Genomic DNA, 17,558 nt, shown 5'->3' with positions numbered 1-17,558 from the left:
TGCCCAATTTGGACATTTTCACTTAGGGGTGTAATCACTTTTGTGTATATATATATATATATATATATATATATATATATATATATATATATATATATATATATATATATATATATATATATATATATATATATATATATATATATATATATATATATATATACATACACACACACACACACAGCTTTTTTTCCCTCAGGGAATAGGTGCAGGAATGTCTTCGCCCCCTATCCGTCTCTGAGCACCATCTTTTGGTTTCACCCCCTACCCACCTCCCAGTACAGCACTTTTGAGAGAATGCAGAGCCAAGTATTTTGTGCTACTCAGTAATTTCTATGAAATTTGTTAATGAAAACAAGAAAGATATTGTAAACATAGACTCCACCTCAGCAACAATAGACTCCACCCCAGCAACACTAGACCCCTCCCCAAAAACAATAGACTCCACCCCAGAAACCACAGATCCCCCACACAATAAAAGCATTTCCCCCAGCAACAATGGAACCCCCCCCCCACCAACAACAAAATACCACCCCAGCAACAGACCCTTCAGCAGCCAGCAACAATGGATCTCTCCCTCAACAGTAGATCCAACCCAGCAACAATTGCCCCCCTGCAAAATAAGACCCCCCCCCCTACCAGCAACAGTAGACTTACCCAACAACAATAGACCCCCACACAAAAACATATCCCCACCAGCGACAATAGATACCCCAGCAGCCAGCAACAATAGACCCTCCAGCACCACTTGCCAGTACATACAGTGCTGGAGGTGCTGGAGGTGCCGGAACTGCATTCCCCCGTGTTCCCGCTGAAAAGGGCATATTATTTTATTATATATACATATATATAATTATAGCAATGCATATATGAACAGTTCTTGAAAATCTATATACTATATGTGTGTGATTTTATTGAATTGTATGTTACTTTGGAATTGCATTGTAAGGTTGGTGCTACATAAATCTTCTCTAAATCTCTAATGCATCTATGTATCCACTGCCATGCTGGGGCCTGTAGTTCCTCACCAGCCGATGGGTCTACATTTGTCAAGCAATGTATATGAACAGTTATAGAATATATTGTATGTTTCTTTTGAACTGTGTGTGTGTGTGTGTGTATATGTATATATATATATATATGTATATATATATATATATATATATATATATATATATATATATATATATGTACCGAGGTCTGTAGTTCAACAACCACTGAGTCTACCTTTGTCAAGCAATGCATATATGAACACTTATTGAATACATACACAATATATATGTGATTGTTGGTTTCAAATTGTATTGCACTGTTAGTGCTACATAAGTCTTGTATAATATCCACTGGCATGCAGGGACCTGTAGTTCTTCACCAGCTAACGGGTCCACTATTCTCAAGCAATGCCTATGAACAATTGAAAAAAAAAAAAAAAAAAAGCGGTTTACCACCTATAGCGCCCGCCACACTGGATCCTCAATGCAGCCCCTATAGGCCCAAGTGGAAACTTTACATCACGCATATTAAACAGGAGTCGGAGTAGCACAGGTGCTCCTCTCCCACCTTCTCCATCCAGGAAGAGCCCATGAACAGAACCCATTTACTGCATGATGTAAAATCTCACCTTAGCATCCCCTATAAATTCCCATCCGCTTAGTATGATCCGGCGACATGGAACAGAAATTTGACGGCTCTTTTGCTCAGCGCTGAGCCTAACACACACACACTGCAGCTCTGAAGCAGCCTTCTATAGATCCTATACATTGTATGGAAGCAGTGAAGCACAGCAGTGCAGGCTGTCATTCTGGATTGCAGGCAGGCTTTAAAGGGAAGCTGGGGGCTTACTCCATTTTTTTTTAGCCATCAAAGACACATGGGTGTGCTTTTTTCTTTTTTTTTTTTAATTATCAGAGCTGCAGAGCACAACCTAGCAAGGGGTTAAAGCCAAACATTGTGAGATCTTCCACCCCAAGCTGCACAGATCATTCTAAGCACACACAATGGATGCATCACCTTAAAGTGCCCCCTCCTTTTAAATATTCCAACAGTGGCGGAGGAAAGAAGAGGGGGGGGGGCTTGGTTTAAAAAAAAAAAAAAAAAGCAAGAGTGGGGGGGGTTAATTACGCAGACACCGGCATATCATTCAAAACCCCCCCTCCCCTACCCCCACCACCCTCCCTACCTCGTTCCCTCTTGAATAGAGCGACAGACGAAAGCCATAGCAGCTTCGATAAACAGGAATGGAGCAAGACAGCACACACGCTCACATATATATACACACACATGGGTGAATGGGGGTGGGGAGGAGGGGGCGGAATGTGTGTAGCAGGCGAGGGAGAGAGAGAGAGGGAAGGAAAGATGAATGAATTGTGTGAATGAATAGGAAATGAATGGAAGTTAAAGGTAATGCTAGGCCCTCCGCGGAAGAAGCAGCGGCATCATCAGAGTGTGTGTCTAGGGAAAGGGAGGGGGGGTGTTGGGAAGGGGGGCTTTAAAAACCCCCTAACCCCCCCTCTCTTCCTTACTCTACACCATACGCACACACCCACTGATAATGCATATCAAGCAACCCCAGGAAAGGCGGAGAGAAGTGCATTTTTTTTTTCCTTTGCTGGTTTACCTGTAAATATACCAGACACTTCGCCTTCGGGGGCCCAAGGCAGGCCAACTGGAAGAGAGCGAAGGATGCATTCTGCCATCTGACAAAGCCATGACGCTTCTTCCAACCTCAGAATTACAGCAGAGCTCAACCTCATTCTAAAAAGCCTGGCTGATAGAGAGAGACAGAGAGAGAGAGAGAAAGCGAGAGAGAGCGAGAGAGAGAGAGAGAGAGGCAGCAGTGCGCCTGTGATGGTATAGCAGCAGCGCAGCCGTCTGTACGCGAGCCCAGCCAAGAGCCACTGTAAGATACTCACATCATTGCCTCCGTGTGTGTCTGTGCAGGGCAGCACCGGCTAAGGCTCTAGTCATTGGCAGACTGTTCAATCAAAGCCTAGCAAAAAAGGGGAGCTGTCCCTGGTGCTGAAATCACTTGTCTAACCTTGTAGAAGGTAGGGGTCTTTAACCCTTCCTGCCCCCCCCCCCACAAATGCTGAAATCAGTTACCTAATCTTGGGGGGGGGGGGGGGGGTTGTCTCCTATTTTAAAACCTTCCTCAACGCCAATGCTAGGCTTTCTGCGACGGGGAAAAAAAAAATGAAAAAATGAAACCCAAGAGAAACACTTTAGAAAGTGACTTTGGAGAAAGACAATGGCACAGTAAGGGACGATTGTTAAGTTGATTGAATAGGCGGATCGGCAGGGCTTGCAAAAAAAAAAATTCCCGTGGTAATGTATGTGGAAGAATAAGTGATTTAAATGCCGGTGACATTTAGAATGCCGGTGCCTCTAGAACTGAGTCAGGCTACCTGGAGTTCAACAGCTGTCGCGGGTCATGTTTTTTTTTGGGGGGGGGGGGCGACTTCTAGTCCTGGCAAATGAAAAGGTATAGGTTGGCTAAAGGAGCACTTTGAAGGCTTTTGAACAAGGCAAAGAGGCATTTATATGGATTTACTAAAGGAGTAAATGAATTGTATTAAAGTTTTTTACCCCCAACACTTCATACTGCTGATATTCGGCTGCTGTACGTGTGTATGAAAAAGTATCCTGTTCTCTTTGTACAAAGGGGGTGCTGATAAGTATTGAAGTAAGGAAAAATTGATCTAGGAAGCTGTAAAGTGCAGGGTATACTGGCCAATTTGTCTATATTCAATGGTACAATAATCAACTACCTAGGATGTTAACTTATCTTTCTTTTTCAGGTCCAAAGTGAACATGGCAGCACCTCCAGATAATTTTAATGTGGAAGAACATAGAAAAGGGAATCAAGTTTCTGTTTCTTCAAGGGAAAGGTGCGAAGTTTGTGATGAAATGTCACAAACTTTGGGTGACAGTGGCCCTTCGTATGCAACAGTTAAAGCGGAGTTCTGCTGAAAAAAAAAAAAATTAAAAGTCAGCAGCTACAAATACTGCCGCTGCTGACTTTTACTATTTGGACACTTACCTGTCCCAGGGTCCAGCGATGCGGAGGAACGAAGCCCCGCTCATCTCCCCCTCCTCTCTGCGGCACGGGCATTGTAACTGTGGGCGCCCGACTGTAGGTTCACAGCCGGGCACCCACTGCACATGCGCAAGCCGCCTCCCATGACTGGACAATCATCTGGGACCTGTGACGTGTCCCAGATGATTGCCGAGAGGGAGGGGGAGAGGTGATCTCCCTTCTGATGCCGCAGTGCGCAGGGAGGAAGTGGGAGCTGGAACCTTCTAAAAATAGGGTATCCGTTCCCCCCCCCAAAAAAAATGACTTTAAACGTTGGTCAATTTTAAAAGGGTGCATAATATGGTGGATTATTTACCATTTTAGTCTAGGGGCAGTCTGCCTCAATCCAGGATAATGTGTCTTTGTGTCCTATCTAAGCAGCTTTGGGCTGCAGTCACATGCTCGCCTCTTCAAATACAAAAGGGGGTTAATAGTCATACACTGTGTGTGATGTTGCCAAGGGAGCCCATGAGATCTGAGCTTGAGTGCTGCAATGGAGCATACTGGATAGAAATTTAGGGTAAGTCGAGTATGTCATGCACCATAGTTAATTGCAGAATATGCTAATAGTGAATATAACTGACAATTTATAGGCTCCATCCTTATCAGAGAACAGCAAATAAATCCCCCCAACCCCATAGAAATGGGCACTGAGAAGAATGGGACTTTGAATGGTGCCACCCAGAGGTATGATAGCATTGTAGATAAAGCATTCATAATCTTTATTGTACAATTAAAAACACAGTCAAAATATGACTGGCTTTAGCATACATGTGTATGAAACATCCATTCGGCGTGTATATTGGTGTTGTGTTTCGATGTGTTTTACGAGTTGACTTGCTTTCTCAGAATACACACCTTTTATAAATGCAGACAAAACTTTTCAATCTACAAAGATAGTTACAGAAATATATATATATATATATACATATATATACATACATATATATATATATATACATTATATATATATATATATATACACTAGATCCACATATAATAATTGTATAGTGCATGTATAACAGAAAAAAATAGATCATACACCAAAACAAAAAATATAAGTAGCCAACCGCAATGAAGTTGGTTACATATTTTTTTGTTTTTGTTAAAAAAAAATATTTTTTATACTGTACCTGTACCATACAATTATTATATGTGGATGTATTGTATATTTAATTTTCTGTAACTATCTCTGTACATTGAAAAGTATTGTCTTTCTTTATAAAAGGTGTGGATCCCAAGAAAGCCAGTGTGGAACGAAACAAAATGTGTCGAAATAAAACACTAATATATTATATATATATATTATATATAAATATATATATGCCAAATGGATATCTCGTACACATGATGTATACTGAATGCAGTCATATTTTAACCACGTCCAGACCAGCTGTCGCAGTTATACTGTGGCAGGTTGGCTCCCCTGCGCGAGCAGTCGTAGCTGTACGTCGGCTCTTTAATACGCCTCAAGTGGCGCGCGCGCCCGAATCATGTCCCTGGATCCGATGCGCGTGCCCAGCGGGCGCGATGACCGCCGGGCACCCTCAATTGCTTGTTACAGAACAAGAATGGGGATGTGTGTGTAAACACACAAATCCCAGTTCTCTCAGGGGAGAGGAGACAGATCGTGTGTTGATACCAAGTATGAACTCCGATCTCTCTCTTCCCCTAGTCAGTCCCATCCCCTCTACAGTTAGAACACATCTAGGACACACAGTTAACCCCTTGATTGCCCCCTAGTGTTAACCCCTTCCCTGTCAGTGTCATTTATACAGCAATCAGTGCATTTTTATAGCACTGATTGCTGTATAATTGTCACTATCCCAAAAATGTGTGAAAAGTGTCCAATTTGTCCGCTGCAATATCGCAGTCCCAATAAAAATCACTGATCACCGCCATTACTAGTAAAAAATAATAATAATAAAAATGTCATAAATCTATCCCCTATTTTGTAGATGTTATAACTTTTGCGCAAACCAATCAATATACGCTTATTGTGATTTTTTTTTAACCAAAAATACGAGGAATACATATTGGCCTAAACTGAGGAAATTTTTGTTTTTTTATTTAAAAATTGGGATATTTATTATAGCAAAAAGTAAAATATATTGTGTTTTCTTTCAAAATTTGTGGCGAAACAAAGGACATCAATTTTGTTTAAGTACAACATCGCACAATTGTCAGTTAAAGTGACGCAGTGCCGAATCGCAAAAAATGGCCTGATCATTGAGCAGCCAAATCTTCTGGGGCTGAAGTGGTTGAATGCGTTTTAATTGTACAATAAAAATGGTAAATGTTTTACCTACATTGATGTATATGACCCCTGGGTTTCATATTTAAAGTCTCATACCTCTCCTCAATGTCCCTTTCTAAGGGGCTGGGAGGGATTCATCTGCTGTTATATCTTGTACCTTATCTCTGCACCCCTAAACTAAATTAGCATGTAATCCTTTCAGTGTGAGATGGGGGGGGGGGATGCAAAGGTAGATCTTGTCTCATTCCTGGATTTCATCTTCAAGTGAATAGGAAAAGTATTAATATCAGAGTAGGGCAACCTGGTGGATTTATTTATTTATTGGAGTTTATTTATTAAAAGAGAAGATTGTTCACATAAATACAAAGCAGTGCAGCGCAAAACACTTAGACCAAAAAAGGCATAATGTATAATAATGGCAGAAGATTGTTCACATAAATACAAAGCAGTGCAGCGCAAAACACTTAGACCAAAAAAGGCATAATGTATAATAATGGCAAGAAAAGAAAGCCCATAGAAACACCAACAAGTCTCCATACAAGGTGATCTTATTAATGAACAAGCACGGTGTGAGACATTCTCTTCAACCAAGTGATCTCCTCCACCAATCGAGAGTACTAGCAGCTCACATCATCTGATGGACCCCTCAGCATGAATAGGGTCAAACAAGCAGCCCCTTAATACAGGGTAAATATGGTATTCTTTCACCTCTATAGCGCTAGGGATATATTTCTGGGCAGTGTAGATCACATATATCCAGAAGTAGGCTCCGCCAGTTTCCAAACGAACGGACATGAAGTGGCAATAAAGGTACACAATAGTGCTCTCCGTATAATAAAATAAATACGAATTTATTAAACGACTTACATGTTACTGCACTGTTCCCCAGTGCGAAGGATCAACAGTAAAAAACGATCGTAAAAGCCACGAGTATGAACGGAAGACACGGGTGACGTCACGTGGTCATGTGATTCCGTACGCGTTATGTCCCATGGGGGCGGGACTTCATCAGCGGTGACGGAGTGACGTAGAACACCCGCTATATATACACTGCTATGACGCCGTAAATCAAAGGCGTCCAAAGCCCTAGCAACCTAGTAAACAAAATGACCAGAACTTCCGGCTTACCATTAGCAGCCTAGTAAACAAAAAGACCAGAACTTCCAGCTTGCCAATAAACTGTTCGGAACCCGGAAGGTCTGGCACTCTGCGTGACAAAATACCCATGATATGTAAACAGTGACATCGCCGCAACACCAGACAGCAACATCACTGCCTACAACACCAACACTGTTGTCCACATAGATGTTACTTTTTCTAACTTATTAGCCAGCAAACCTACCAGCATGTATAAGTGGCCATTACAATATGGCTCTATATTAGAAAAAATACTTATAAAATTCATTATACAATTATAAAAAAGGCAACATGCCTAATTGCTACATAATCATAAAATATAAGAGGGATCATAACAGGGGTTAAGTCCTGGGGAAAAAAGTGTGGAAACTCCCACCCAAGATCCACTCCCCCACCAAAAAAAATAAAAAATGATGGGACACTATTCCTCCCACTGCCACTCTATACAACTAAGCTAGCTGTGGGGGCTATCTTACCAAAGAAACACGTGTGTGTGTCACTCGATTCAGCAGGGCCACCAGGTACTCACGAGTCTGCCGTTCCTGGCCGCCATAGTCGCCACCGCATCAGTACAGGCTGGAGCAACTTCCAATCCAGTCCTCATGTCGGCATCTGGCTCTCTCTCTTTACAGCTCCGCCCTTGCAAATTGTACAGAGCGCCAATGCTGGGACAAGATCATCCAGTGCCCAGGGCAAACTCCTCACCCCCATATGCCCCCTTCTAGCACACATACCCCCCCAGCACAAATCCTCACTCCCCACATCCCCCCCTACAACATAAATCCACAAATTCTCTTACCCCTAATCCCCCCTCTCAGCACAGACCCCCCGTCCCATCCATCTCCCCCTAGCAGCAAAAATCCTACCTTTCAGCAGAAATCCTCACCCTCATATAACCCCTTCCAGTACTAACCCACCCTTCTCAGCACAGACCCTTGTCTTTGCCTTCTTTCCTAGCACACATCCTCCCCATCTCTCCCTCCCAGCACAAATCCTCACCCATCTCCCCATCCCAGCATAAATTATCCCATTCGTCACAAATCCTCTCATCTCCCCCTCTCGGCATAAATTCTCTCTCTCTCTCTCATCACAAATCCTCTCTCATCTCCTCCTCCCAGCATAAATCACCCCTCCCTCTCCCCCTCTCAGCAACCCCCCCCCCCCCCCATCTCAAACATGTGCCTTCTGCTCTTCCCTCCCAGTACAAATCCTCCCCCATCTCCCCCTCCCAGCATATATTCCCCCTCTTAGAAAAGAAAAGCTCCCCCATCCCCCTGAGGACTGAGGATTCCTCAGTCCCCCCACAGTCTAGGGCACTACAAGTCCCAACATAGGAGGCTGCCATATCTTGGCCCCTAACAGAGGGAACTACAAGTCCCAGCAGAGTGGGCTGCCACCAGTCCTCCAAACACAGCATGAGGAGACCGCACAGCCTTTCACCCCCATACACTCCTCCCCACTCTCCCCTTACAATAGTGTCCTCGGCTCCTGGCCACCCCTCTCCAGAGTCTGGGCGGCATGTCACACTGTATGGTGGGGCAGTGGGCGGGATTTTCCCTTGTCAGACATGTCCCCCCTCACAGACTCTGGCGCAGCACACAAGGCATGAGATCACTCCGGCACTGCTTAGACACCTCAGTAGTTGTGGGCAGCAGCGGCTGGATCTATAGACTGGGCATCGGCAGATGCGGCTGCCAACTTCCTTCCTTCACTATGTCCTTCCGTCCTTCACTATGCGGCAATGCTGGGCATCGCCGCTTAGCGAAGGATCGGCTCGGGTGGCTCTAGTCCTGCAAAGGGAATGGCGTTCCTGCTGTGAAAAAAGTGCAGAGACAGTTCCCACGATTTCCCGCAGGACTTGAGCCCTAGATCATAAGAAAAAGATTATATGTGACCACCCACGTCTCCATTCATCCTCAAGTACATATTAATTTAATACATACAGGAAGAATTATATAAAAAAATAAAAAAAAATAAAAATTATATAAATAAACAAAAATACAAAGAAATATAAAATTGTTCACATGACTTTGTGAATATACATCTTAAGCCAAAACTTAACTTTTGTTTATTTTGCATTGAACAGACTACGGAAAGAATCTGCCAAATAAAAGTCATGGGAAACCAGGCACTGACATGGAGGAGATGCACCATGGATGTTTGCATTCAACGTGGATGAACATAAGAGCTTCCTGCTGTCAATGCATGCTAACCTGCACCATCCGCGTCCTTCGGTTGGGAATTGCTACAGAAGCAAGGAGGCGGGGATAGAAGAGTGACATCATTGCCTAAATATGTCTACATGGCCATATTTGGGCAATAATGCCGAATATATATGGTTATGACGGTATTCTGGCAATGACGTTACCACTATACCCACTCTACTCTTATATTGTCAATGATAGCTCAGGTAGCTGTTTGGTGAGTGGCTGTTGTCGCATTCGAAAATGGATATTATTTATTTTACCGATTCAAATTCAATTGATTTCAGTGGGGTTTATATTCGCTATCTGAACTTAATGAATGTTTGCCGAATCCTGCTCGAACTGAACCCAGGTTTCTCCCTACACATAATTGTGAGATCTCTAACAGCTTCAACACTCACTGGAAATATGGCTGCTTTTTCATAAAAAAAAGGGGTCTGGCTGATGAATTCCTACAAATTATTGGCTCCTGTGACTCAGCTGGCCAGGAAGCTTTGCAGTGCATAGTAGGTTGTTCCTTAAAGCGAAAGTAAACCCATCCATAAAACAGTTTAATTTCCGGCACGTGCCAGAACGTGTTCTCAACCAAACTGTCAAACCATCCAATGGCTGGTGCCATAACTGATCATATGTGCAGCATCATGGCAGTTGTAGATTTAACACAGGCAAAGATGGCAGCTTCCTTGGCTGAAAACGATAGGAGGGTTTACTTAAACTTTAAAGCGGTAGTAAACCCGCAAATTTTTTTTTTTTTTTTTTAAACCTGCAAAGCAAAAGGCATAATGAGCTAGTATGCACCGCATACTAGCTCATTATGAAATACTTACCTTAGAACGAGGCCCCGACATCTGGCCCGATCCACGCCGAGGGAGCTGACATGCTCCCTCGGCGTTTCTTCCGGGTATCGCGGCTCCGGCGCTGAGAGTGGCCGGTCGGCCGCTGCCGGATTTTCACGGCGAGAACCCCCTTGTGCGCATGCGCCGCTGCAGTCAGCGGCGCATACCGAGGGGAATATCTCCTAAACCGTACAGGTTTAGGAGATATTTATTTTACCTACAGGTGAGCCTTATTAAGCCTTTCCTGTAGGTAAAAGTTAAAAAATTGAGCATACAACCACTTTAAAGCCTGTTAGCTGTTTAAAGCCTGTTAAAGCCTGTTAGCTGCTCGTTTTGTCTAGGGGTGAGGAGAACACTTATCGGGCACTCCCCCATGGTCCAGTTCCTGATCTATAGAGCCTGCTCTGAGCTTGAAGATGTCAAGAACAGTTCACAACTCAGGACCACTGGAGTGCGGGGGGTGCCAGACTGGTCTTGTGCTGGGAGGATCGGAGGATTAGGTAAGTAAATCTCCTTTCTTCTCTCCCCTTAACAAAAAACAGCGACTGACCCATGCAGTACAAGCACAGCCCCACTGCATGGGGAAAACCTTTTTGCATTTCCCAAGAAGTACTCTGTTGATCATTATTTATGTCTTGACCATATAACACAACCATAATAAATCTCTAAAAAAATACACAACCTTCTCTGAATCTACTATCCATGGGATCCCCATAGCATTGTCTGAATTTTGGATATAGGTCTACAACACTTGTGTTTTTTTTTGCTGGAGATCTTTGTCACTAGGACAAAAGGCCTAAGTGCTACTGAGTGGGGCATCAGCAGAGCTGGGGATACTACTGAGCAGGGGATCTGCTGAATGAGGATACTAATAAGCTGGGGATCCGCAGAGTTGGGGTACTACTGAACCCCTTTATAACTAATACAAAATCAACACACACACAGAGTATTTGTCAAGCTTCAATAAAGCTTCAGAAAAAAAACACGAAGCACGAAAAACACATGAAAAAAAAGCATGGTAAAGTGGTAGGCGCTTTAATGTGCTCTAAAGTTGAAGCAAGTGTAAATGAGTCCTTAGACTGGTAAAATGATTTGTGGGAATCTTCCAGGATGGTACACCTTAGGCCTGCCTTCCAGGAAGAGGACTTAAAAAAAAAAGTTTTCCCCAATGGGACACAGACGAAAAAAGAAAAAAGATATGCAAGAGAAAAGAAGTGGATAAAACATACACTAGATGATTGTGTATGGTCACACCCACACCTCAGTATGGCATAACTGAGCAGGTCTAAATCAAGGACCAAGGAGAAGAATAAATTCCACAATGTACCAATGTCCTAAAACAGGAAGAACATTCTGAGATCTATTCAGTTCTACCATTTGAATCTCAAGCAGCATTTTATCTAGACTAGAGTAGCTTCTTCATATCTTATCCTATTTTTCAGTAGTACACTTTTTTTTTCTGAGTTCAACATAGTCTAGGTGAATAAGCTGCTAATATGAAAGCAGAAATTAGCCCAAAACCATGGGCACGGAGTTGCCTCCCCTCTTCCCTCTTTGTAGTTGTAACAGCCTCCTCTCTTTTCACAAGATTTTGGAGTCCATCTATGGTAATCTGTGCCTATTCAGCGTACTTGTGAAATCAGGTACTGATGTTAGATGAAAAGACCTGCTTCAGCATTAAAGTCGAGTTCCACCCACTTATACAACTTTACCTTAAAGGAAAGACCACCACTCGTTTTTGGATAACTATCTTTTTTTTTTTGGTTTCTTACCTTTTCTGATGTACTGAGTGTACTTCCATCCTATCTCGGCCGCAGCCCAGGGTGTCATTTCCTCCTGCTCCCCCGCTGCCTTCTGGGACCTGTGTGTCCCCCAGAAGACTAGGTAGCCAGATAGCAAGCAATTGAGCTGCAAATTTGAAAATGACTTCCTAAGCTATGGTTAGACCTGCCAGGCTTCACAAGTTTATTGCACAATTGCAGCAAGTCCACATTGCATGGCTCCAGATCAACTTTCTTTGAAAACATTCTACAAAAATTTGCTCCAAGTTCTGGTTCAGTTATGTTGTGCAATAGTCATCCCAGCACAGGGGTCTCTGTGGCTGAATTTGGAAAATTGTCAACTAGAACTTGTGGTTCAAGTGCTCTAAAAGTCCCCAAAGCTTTGCGCATGCATATGTTGCAACGTGTGTTCCAATGCTTAGGACCATGGAGGCATGCACATGTGTGAGCTGTGCTTTCATGCTCCTGTGCTTTGGCATCAACCACCCTGAATGGTCATCAGCTGCTGCCACTGAGTTTTAAATAGGGCGACCGGCTCCATAGCCAGTGACTGACACAAATGCTCATTTATGTTTATGCACATGAGCACACACATGCTGCAATATCCCAGATAGCAAGCAATTGAGCTGCATGTTTGAAAATAACTAGCTAAGCTATTGCTAGACCTGCCATGCTTCACAAATTTGTTGCACAATTGCAGCAAGTCCACATTGCATGGCTCCAGATCAACTTTCTTTGCAAACATTCTACAAAAGTTTGCTCCAAGTTCTGGTTCAGTTATGTTGTGCAATAGTCATCCCACCACAGGGGTTTCTGTGGCTGAATTTGGAAAAGTGTCAACTAGAACTTGTGGTTCAAGTGCTCTACAAGTGTACAACTTGTCAGTGAAAATGTGCAGAAAGTTAACAAGACTTACATTTTAACACTGCCACAAATTTGTGGGAAATTTTCCTTGCTATCTGGCATGTGCACATGAATGCGACCTTCCCGTCAGGAGTTGTGCTCAGGCAGAGACATCAGTGGCTCTGCTCGTGCATAATCCCAGGAGGAAGTTTGGCGCTACTGAAAGTTATCTGCCTAACCTTTTGTAATTTATTTATGCAATCTTTTATTTTTTTGCACCCAGTTCCTTTTTGGACTTTACACCTGGCCATAAAGTCAAATTTTTTGTGCTTGTTTTTTTGTTTCGTGTACCCCATGAGTGGATACACATGGTGCAAGTGAAACAAACAATTTTCAATTAATAAAGTAAAAGAAAATATAATAACCATTTAAGGACAGAGCCTCTTTCTCAGATTTGGTGTTTTAAACAGATAAAAACATTTTTTTTGCTAGAAAATTACTTAAAACCCACAAACATTTGTTTTTTTTCCCCTAACACCTAGAGAATAAAATGACGATTGTTGCAATACTTTGTCACACCATATTCGCGCAGCAGTCTTACAAGCGCACTTTTTTGGGGAAAAAAGACACTATTTTTAATTTAAAAAAAAATACAACAGTAAAGTTAGCCCGAATTTTTTTTTTTAGATTGTGAAAACTAATGTTACGCCGAGTAAATTGATTCCCAACATGTCACGCTTCAAAATTGCGGCCACTTGTGGAATGGCGAAACACTTTTGCCCTTAAAAATCTCCATAGGCGACATTTAAAAAATTCTACAGGTTTCATGTTTTGAGCTACAGAGGAGGTCTAGGGCTAGAATTATTGCTCTCACTCTACTGATCGCGTTGATATCTCACATGTGGTTTGAACACCGTTTTCATATGCGAGCACCTTGCTCACGTTTGCGTTCGCTTCTGCACGCGAGCTCGGCGGGATGGGGCACATTTCAAATCGAATCCATTTTTTTCTTATTTATTTTATCTTTTATTTTTTATTTTTACACTGTTCTAAAAAGAAAAATCAAATTGTGCTACTTGTACTCAGATTACAAGGAAAATACCCCTTGTAAAAGAAAAAAGCATGACAGGACCTTTTAAATATGAGAACTGGGGTCAAAAAGACCTCCGATCTCATATTTACACTAAAATGCAATAAAAATAAAAATTAAAAATTAAATGTCATTTAAAAAAACAAAAAACAAAAAAACTTTACTTTAAAAGCTATAGGCGGAAGAGGCGTTTTGACGTCACTTCTACCCTGCAATGGTATGGAGACGGTGGGGGCCATCTTTCCCTTACTTGTCTCCATACCAAGCCAGTGAGAAGACCATATCACTGCCGCTACTACCAATGGCCCTGGTAAGTGGTGAATGGCACCGGAGAGTGGCGGAGGGGCCCTCTCCTGCCAACAATAAAAGTGATCTCATGGTGAATCCGGCTCAGAGACCACTTTTATTGAAACCGGACCGCTCACTGAAGAAGAGGATGCCAGGGTTATGGTAGCTAGCTGCTGCCATATTAACGATATGCCTCTTCAAAGTGCCGACATATATCGGCGTGAGCCGGTCCGGAAGTGGATAAAACATTATAAAACCTTTACTAATCAATGTGGAGAATGCCAGGTTCCCTACCCTTAGGCTGCTTTCACACTGGGGCGAGAGCAGCGTCGGCGGTAAAGCGCCGCTATTTTTAGCGGCGCTTTACCGTCGTTTTAGCGGCGGTGCGCGGGCGCTAGCGGGGTGGTTTTAACCCCCGCTAGCGGCCGAAAAGGGGTTAAACCCGCCCGCAAAGCGCCGCTGCAGCGGCGCTTTGCCGGCGGTATTGCCGCGGTGTCCCATTGATTTCAATGGGTAGCAGCGGTATAGGAGCGGTGAATACACCGCTCCTTCACCGCTGCAAAGATGCGGCTGGCAGGACTTTTTTCACCGTCCTGCCAGCGCATCGCTCCAGTGTGAAAGCCCTCCGGCTTTCACACTGGAGTTAAAGGGGCCGGTTTTTTTCAGGCGTTACACAGGCGCTATTTTTAGCGCTGTAACGCCTGAATACCGCCCCAGTGTGAAAGCAGCCTTACTGTCGGTCCTTACATATAAAGTGCTTGGATTAGGGGGTTGTGAGCAAAAAATACTGGCACAGGTACAAATTTTACAAAAATAAAAATAAATAGTTGTAATAAAAATAGATAGCGAACATAAATAATATAAAGTTTTTAATTCTGGATTGAGTAGAGAAGAGTTGAGAACCCCTAAACCCCTTTCAGTTAATTGTTTACCATCTGTGCCCCACTAAGGATATTTCCCTTCTCTTTCTGTGCCAATGATGCAACCTAAAGTGGGAGAAATTCTCCACAAAGCAAGGAGAATCCCTCTCTTAGTTGATACCAAAAAGCACAAGCCCATCAGAAGATTTTTTGTTCTGGTGACAGAACAACATTTTTGGATTTCCCATCACTTTCTGTTTCTGTGACAAAGGTCACCTTGAGATATATGACAATTTTGGAAGTTTACTGTATATTCTCACAGGGTGATACTGTGGGTACACTTGATAAGAGTGTCCCAATGTCCCAGTAGTATAGGAAAAGGATGTTTTTGGAAATTTAGAAAGACGGACTTTGTAGGCACAAGTTTTTAGAATAAAAATATCAAAATGTATTTAATTGGATAAAATTAAAAAAACTTATGTACAGCACATAAAACAAAACACACATCATAACAAATGACATAAAATGCTTGACCCTGGGAACTCAGATAACACTCAAATTATAGTAGAAAATTAAACAATTAATAATTATAATGAGATGTAACCAGTAGCACTATTCAACATGAGTAGAGTGCATGAGGTGATTGAGTCCAGATGGGGTCACAACAGTATTATTCACTTGACATGTTGAGCACCTAGCAGTGCTTCTTCGGGAGCTACAAGTCTGATAAATATATAGAAAACAGACTGAAATAAGTATATATACTTATGATGGTTTAGTGGCCCGGAGATGGCGTATTTACGGCTTGGATGCAGCTATATACAGCTGCTCCCGGCGTGTACATTTAGGCCTGCTATTCCATCGGGTTGTATACATCTATATGGTCTCTCCACGTGTTTCTTCCAAACTGAAGGTAAAACCAGACATTCTGCTGTCTGTTATCACCTATTGTATACTGGGCGATGCTGGTAGTGTACCGCGTCTGCCCCTATCTTCATTACCTTTTATTCTCTATTACTTATTACACCCTGTACACACGGCCTGACTTTCCGACGACAAAATCTGTCGGATTTTTTCCAACGGATTTTGGCCCCCAACTTGTCTTGCATACACACGGTCGGCGCAAAGTTGTCGGAAAATCCAATCGTTCTGAACGCGGTGACGTAGAACACGTACGACGGGACTATAAACGGGCCAGCAGCCAATAGCTTTCATCTCGTAATTTATTCTGAGCATGCATGGCACTTTGTCCGTCAGAATTGTCTACACACGATTGGAATTTAAACAATCGGATTTTGTTGTCGGAAAACTTTAGATCCAGCTCTCAAACTTTGTGTGTCGGAAATTCCGACAGAAAAGGTCAGATGGAGCCCACATACGATCGGATTTTCCAACAACATGATCCGATCGCACATTTTCCATCAGAAAGTCGGACCGTGTGTACAGGGCATAAGGCAGCAAATGTTCTGAACCCTCTCTTAACTTCTGAACAGGCTATGTCACTGGCTACTGTTACACTTTAAACCACTACTATCGATTGTGCCGAGTTACTACGGTTTGTTTCAACCCCCGATGTTTGTCACCAACCATTGTTTCTCTATAGGCCTTTTTAACCACTGTTCAGCCTCTCATTATTTACTGTATTTTATAGTCGCGATCATTGATCTGCTTAGCATGTAGTTTTAGATTTTATATATATATATGTATATATATATATATATATATATATATATATATATATATATATATATATATATATATATATATATATATATATAAATTTATTTTTTTATTTATAGCTACTAGCTAAAATAAAACCTTTTGCAAACATGCAAAAGCTATACTATAACTACATATATAATATATATATATTTGTGGTCCCTTCTGGACGGATGTAACGTAAATGATTATTTTTATATTATATATATATATATATATATATATATATATATATATATATATATATATATATATATATATATATATATACACATACACATACATATATAGATACATATACATACACATACACACATAGTTATTTTAGTCTATGTTTTCAATATATTTATCAGACTTGTAGCTCCCAAAGAAGCGCCGCTAGGTGCTCAACATGTCAAACGAATAATACTGTTGTGACCCCATCTGGACTGAATCACCTCATGCACTCTACTGAATTGTGTTACTGGT

At 42.2% G+C, this 17,558-nt stretch overlaps 1 protein-coding gene across 2 annotated transcripts in view; it reads right to left on the bottom strand.

Annotated features, from left to right (window-relative positions):
• The window catches only part of SHANK1 (SH3 and multiple ankyrin repeat domains 1), a 933,614-nt gene that overhangs the window by 187,251 nt on the left and 728,805 nt on the right, over positions 1–17,558 (bottom strand). The gene's annotated exons all lie outside the window — the stretch shown is intronic.

Source organism: Lithobates pipiens, unplaced genomic scaffold, assembly GCF_037356315.1.
Source record: "Lithobates pipiens isolate NorthernLeopardFrog02 unplaced genomic scaffold, aLitPip1_a1.2 Scaffold_27, whole genome shotgun sequence".
NCBI lineage: Eukaryota > Metazoa > Chordata > Amphibia > Anura > Ranidae > Lithobates > Lithobates pipiens.
Note: the sequence above shows the minus strand (reverse complement) of the source record. Positions and strands in the feature narration are given on the sequence as shown.